At 50.2% G+C, this 6,000-nt stretch overlaps 1 protein-coding gene across 21 annotated transcripts in view; it reads right to left on the bottom strand.

Annotated features, from left to right (window-relative positions):
• Positions 1-4,605, bottom strand: part of PHF21A (PHD finger protein 21A) — a 188,705-nt gene extending 184,100 nt beyond the window's left edge. For 9 of the 21 annotated variants that reach the window (XM_048213573.2, XM_048213535.2, XM_048213516.2 and 6 more), the window contains exon 1: positions 4,068-4,604. The gene's annotated coding sequence lies outside the window, so the exon portion shown is untranslated. Of the gene's footprint in view, positions 1-1,080; positions 3,074-3,665; positions 3,854-4,067 lie in introns of those variants that run through there. The other 12 variants (XM_057317585.1, XM_057317581.1, XM_057317582.1 and 9 more) reach the window with 10 other exon arrangements.
• Between the last annotated feature and the right edge of the window lie 1,395 nt (positions 4,606-6,000).

Below are 6,000 nucleotides of genomic sequence, written 5' to 3' on the forward strand. Positions count from 1 at the left end.
TCTACAAAAAGAAAAGTGATCTTTTTTTTGAATTATGAGAAACTGCCTCTGCAGCATTTTTTAAACAAAGCTTCAAAACTGTAACAAAGAGCTTTTTGGTAACCACAACAGCATTTAAAAAAAAATTCATGAAGTGTTGGGGGTACACTTTTAAAATGCTCATTTCCCAAATGATGTGGAGAACGTTAACATTTTAAAGACAGAAATTTCTGTCCATGTATTAATTAGTTACCTATCTCAACATCTGCATGGCTTCCGACAATTTACAAAGAACTTTCACATGTATTATCTCATTTGATCTTACTGAGAAAAAAGTACAGTATTATGCCTAGAAAATCGACAAAATTCAAAGCAGCTTCATCAAATTTTCTACACATTCCTAAGTTTCTAAAACTTTGATACAAAACTTTACAAGCCACCAAAGTAGCATGATATTCCCAGGGATAAATCAATTCACCTAACACTAATAGAGTTTCAAAGGAGCATGTGCCGTAAATGCTATGAAACTACTTTCATCTTTATGCAGTTATTGTGAAGTGTTACTAACAGACATATCAGCAATGACCTATACCCACAGATATAACTTTACTTACAGTTCAAGAATCTGTCTTTGGAGGCCAACTCAAATACATCAACCATACGTTATTTATAAAGCTGAGTGCCTAAGAATTTATCTATTAGGATCACTGTCCACAGATGCAAGGAATAAAACACAAGAAATTAATTTTTTTTCCATACAGTTTCTCCCTTTACAAAATCTCATATCTTTATATCCTACCTGTATTAATATTATAGGGACGACATAAAACCTAAAGCCCCATTGTACCAACTTCTTTTGTTTATAGCCACTGCACATAATCTTTCCACATTTGTGTTCAACACCCCACTCACCAATACAAGACTAACTCCTCATCAAAGTAAAATAATTCTAACAGCACTCTGTACCTAAGCTTGGCATTCTTAAGCTATCCACAATAACAAATCTATTTTGTGTAATATCATAAGCAGGTAAAAAGCAATCAAAGATTTCAGTTACAAATAGCAAATGTAATTGATTAATGGACTTTTAAATGGACTTACTCAAAATCTTTCTGGAACTTTAAGGCGTTAATCCTGTTGCTTAGTTGAAGCTAACAGAGCTGTAAGAAGTAGCAAGACCCTCAAAATTGAGAGATTTGCTTTATCTTGCTGTAGCACCTCCTGCTGGATAGCATTTAGAGTTCTTCATGTAAGCAGAAGAAGAGTATTTCTGAGGCCGCTCCTTCCAGATGACTGAATGGGGAAAAGGATGGACCCTTCAAAGCTAAAAGAAATAGGGCCCCGTCCATCACTTACACCTCTTAAAAAGAAAATCTGGCGTAGGTAGGAGTCTTTTTAATCTATTACTATTCTGGTTCCATAAGACCTGCCTGAGTCCAAAGTGCAACATGCTTAAATAAAGCTTGCAAAATTATCTAAAAACTACCTTAAAAAGCCTTCAAAAGCACTCAAGCAAAAGACTTTATTACGGCCAGCCAAGCAATGCTAGTCATATTGCAAATACCATTACGTTAACAAAAGCAAAAGTCTGACATAAAGCAAAACACCTGGAACATTTTTAACATATTAGCCAGAAGTTTGTGTTTTGAGAATTTTCTGCACTATTACTATGCTCCTTTTGAGAACAGTTGTCCATCTACAGCAGTTTTAAGTACAGAAATTTTTTGATAAAAGGAGTATAACTGCACACAAAAATTTCCTCTCCGCCATCGAATATGTCCTGATATTTTAAAATGTATTTTTCAGACGTTTTAAATAGCCCCTAATAAGCCAGTTTTAAGCCCACCATGTAGATTCCATATACAAGTGAAGATAGAAAAAAAGAATAGAAAGGAACTTACCAAAATCAAAATGAATAACAGTATTTCCAGTAAAAATGTAGTAACAGTTTCCTACAATGCTGTGAAACCAAGTAAATCGTGAAACTTAAAAAAAGGGGGGGGGAGGGGGCTACTCTTCAAAAACCAAAAGAAAAACTGACCTATTTACTTCTAGTGCCCAAATGTGATAAACACCAGATGTAAACAAACAACATAAACACTGAAAAGTACACGTAGATGTCTTAGCCCCAATTTCAGTCCCCTTACCAGGCCCTCAATGAAGCTAGAGATGTGACTGAGTACCCTCTCTAAAAGGAGATATTCCAGCTCCCTGCCCTAAAGAACCCCTATAAAGTGTGCCTATGTACAGGCTTCCTTCCTAGAGTGCACAGCTGCTTTTGGGAGGGAAAAAAAAAAAAAACTTTCATCAACCCAAATTAATCTGATTCTAATATTCAGCTATCAATTATTAATACAGGAATGTTCTCCCTTTAATGTCCCCAGCTTAAGCATCTACATTCCTGACACCTACTATTAACAAAAAATGCACAGCTCGCACCCCAGCTATGGGGCAAATCTCTGAAATCCAAAACACAGCCACAAAGTTCACTGTCAAGGCCAATGCTAAGGCCCACACACGCCCGGACCTTAACTCACATTTGAAATTCTAGAAAGCCACACTTGCAGACATCATTTAAAAACAACACAATGTGGACGTGCAGAGTGAGATCCTCTACTTCAAGACCTAAACAAAGAATATTTCAACATATGCCCCGAATATGATGACACCAGATTCACCAATGAAAACAAAACCTGCCTACCATTAGCAGTCGTACCCTCATCTCAACAACTCAACTACTTAGAAATCACTCTCAGCACATCTGCACCCTACAACCGGCGTGTGGCCTTCTCCGGGGGTGCAAGCCACAGACAAAGTTGAAACAAGACATTCTTCCCCCGGTGCCCAATCTCGATATCAACCCCTCCCGTACCAGGGCCACCTTGCTGCTACCCACCATCGCGAACGTGGTCAGGGGAAAAAAAGAAATCCTAACAGCACCGCTCAGCAGAATAAAGAGACCAAAGAGAGGATGACGAGAAGTGTTGGGAACTGCGTGCACGACGGGGCTGGACCAAACGGAAAGAGTCCCACTCCGCGCGCCCCTCCCCCCGGCGGGGGCGCGGGCGGGGGAGGGGCGGCCGCGGCCCCTCTCGGAGCGGCCTGCCGGCCTCGGCCCGCGCGGGGTCCCGGGGGCGCCCCGCGGCCGCGGGCGGCGGGGGCGAGTGCGGGAGGGCCGGCCCCGGGGTGAGGGGTGCAGGCAGACTCTCCGGAATAACAAGTTGCAGAAGAAGAAGAATAAGCGGAATTTCCCCAACGCTGCTCCGGCCACCCAAGACAAATGCACCAACACACACACACACACACACACACACTCGGGCCCGGCAGCGTCAGCAGCCGCAGCTTTTTTTTTTTTTTAAACCAGATCCCTCAGTCACCAAACAAGATGGTTTTCAAAAAAAAAAATTAATTAATTAATTAAATAATCATAATAAAAACTTCCCCCCGACAGCATCCCGGGGGGGGGGCAGGGTGGTGAAGGAGCCGAGGCGACCATCCCCCGGCTGAGGGACAGCCGAGGGGGCGGACAAGGCTCCGCGCCCCCCGCCCCCGCCGGCGGCCCCCTCCGCTGCCCCCCGCCGGGACAATGTGACGCCCCCTCCCCGCCACCCCCGGCGCGCCGCCTCTGTCACCCGCTTCGGCCCTGCACTCAGCGCCCAGGCTCCCGAGGCTGCTCATAAACTTACTTCCAATTTATCCTGGGGAGGGGTGGAGGGCAGAGGGAAGGAAGGGGGAGACAAGGTTTTTCCATTGTCTTTTTTTTAGGGGGGGAGGAATAGGAAGGGCACGCAGGGGGGCGCCCCGAAGGGGAAGTTATTGCTCAAATCTCAAGTTGACTGAGGGGTCCTGACGAGAACACCCCCCTTTCCCTCCTCCCTCCCACACACCCCTCCCCTCCCCCTCCCTCCCCCCCACAACAAACTCCAAGCAGGCAGCCCCAGTTCCTCCCAGAGACAAACACCAGAGACAAGACAGAGAGACAGGGAGAGGGGGAGAGGGGGAAGGGGGGAGGGAGGGGAAATAGAGCTACTCAAGAAAAAAAGAGGAGAGTGAGGAGAAGAGAGAATGGAAAAGCTGGGATACTGCACCCTCCTGCTGCTGGCTGGTTGTCCCCCCTGGCAGCTGGAGGCAGGAACTCTGAGCAGGAGAAGCAGGAGGAGGAGGAGGAGGGAACTCTTCTTCATGGGGAGGGAGGGAAGAAGCTGGAGCTGCTGCTGCTGCTTCTGCTGCTGCTCTGGGCCTCTCGCACTTTTTAGATATTAGTGTGTTAAGATGGTAGGTTGTTCCCTTCTCCCTCCTCCTCCTCCTCCTCTCCTCTCCTCTTCTCTCCCTCTCTCTCTCACTCACTCACTCACTCTCCCTCTCTCTCTCTCTGGGCTGTTTCTTTCCTCCTCTTCCCCAGGCAAGGGGGGGTGGGGAGGAGGGGGTGGGGGGAGGAACTGGATCCTCCTCCTCCTCCAGGAGAGACACACACAGGCCCCGGGCCGGAATAGGGGTGGGGGGGAATCAGAGCAGCAGGAGAGAAACTGTGGGAGACAAACAAGCCCAACTCTTCATCCTCCTCCTCCTCCTCTCAGCAGCAGCGGCGAGCACCACCAGCCCATTCACCACCCGGCCCCGGGCCGCAGCACCTCCGCCGCCTCAGCCCGGGGATCCCTCCGCCCAGGCCCAGACACACTCGCCCGCGCGGGAACCCGCCGCGCGGCCCCGCCGGCCCGCCGCCGCCGCCGCCGTGCGCGCCCCCGCCGCTCCCGAGAGCCGGGCGAGAGGGACTGGGGCTGGGAAAGCGGGGACGAGGGCGGGGGGAGAGGAGGCGCCGGGGTAGAGGGGCACGGCAGGGAGGGAGGGGGCCGCCGGGCGGAGTTGTACGGCGGCCGGCCCGGGCCCCCTCGCCTCAGCCGGCGGCTCCGGGGCCGCACGGGCCCCCCCGGGGGCGGCGGGGCGGCGGCGGGGGGGGCGGCGGGGGCCCGCGGCGGCGCTCGGGCGGGCGGACTACTTGACGTGTCGGTGCGGCGAATTTATTTCACTTTGCCTAAGGAACGGGGTGTGCTGCGGCCCCCATTGCCTAGGGAAAAAACCCGGATGTAAAGTGAGTGAAACTAAACTAGAGTGAAGTAGGGCAGCAGCAGCCAAACTCCAGTGCAGCGGCGGCGGCGGCGGCGGTGATGGGGCTGAGCACGGAGCGGCGGCGGCCAAACTCCGGAGCCGCCGCAATGATGGGCCCGTGCAGCGCCGCAGCTCGGCTCCCATGTAGCTGCAGCCGAGGCGAGGCCGGAGCCCGCTGCGGCCCCCCCAACTCCGCGGCCCGAGCCCAACTCCCCCCTCCCGCCGGCAGGAGCTGCAAAGGGGATCCGGAGCGGCCCCAACTCCCTCCAGTGCAACAGCAGTTTTAAGGGGGGGAAAAAAGCCGCGAGGGCAGGAGCGGAGAGAAGCAATGGGGAAGCACTGCAATGGGGGAGCGTGGTCCAGGCAACAGGAGAAAGATGCAACCTCAAGTCGAATGCAACATGCAATCCCCGGCCGCCGCTCGCCCGCTCCCTCCCCTCGTCACCCCGCCCCCTTTCCAAATAACTACCCTTGAACCACTTTATTAGCCACACTTAGTCCCACACTCGCGTTGGGGAGGGGCGGGGGACGGGGTCCTTCCCTCACCTTTATTTATTGCTGCTTTCTCCCCCCTCTCCATGTTTTTTATTCCTAAGTTCTTTTGTTCTAAGGGGGATGATGGCATTTACTTTTCTGCTTTGTGTAGCAGGGCAATCACTGGGAATCGGCCACGTATAATCCGGCGGTTTGTCATATTTTATTAGTGAAAGTATTTTATGCCTATTCTACCTCCAAGGACTGTAACATGGAGAACTGCAGGGAGGAAAAAAAAAAAACATCAGAGGAATTCTTGTTTTGAGAGATTTCTTGGCGGGGAGGGGAGGGCCTCTTTTTTTTTTTTTTTTTTTTGGAGGGGGTTTATTTAGATTTTCAAATCGATAGTTTGCAACTTAAAGCTTAATGTTTTTGTATAGA

Source organism: Ursus arctos, unplaced genomic scaffold (genome assembly GCF_023065955.2).
Source record: "Ursus arctos isolate Adak ecotype North America unplaced genomic scaffold, UrsArc2.0 scaffold_23, whole genome shotgun sequence".
Lineage (NCBI taxonomy): Eukaryota > Metazoa > Chordata > Mammalia > Carnivora > Ursidae > Ursus > Ursus arctos.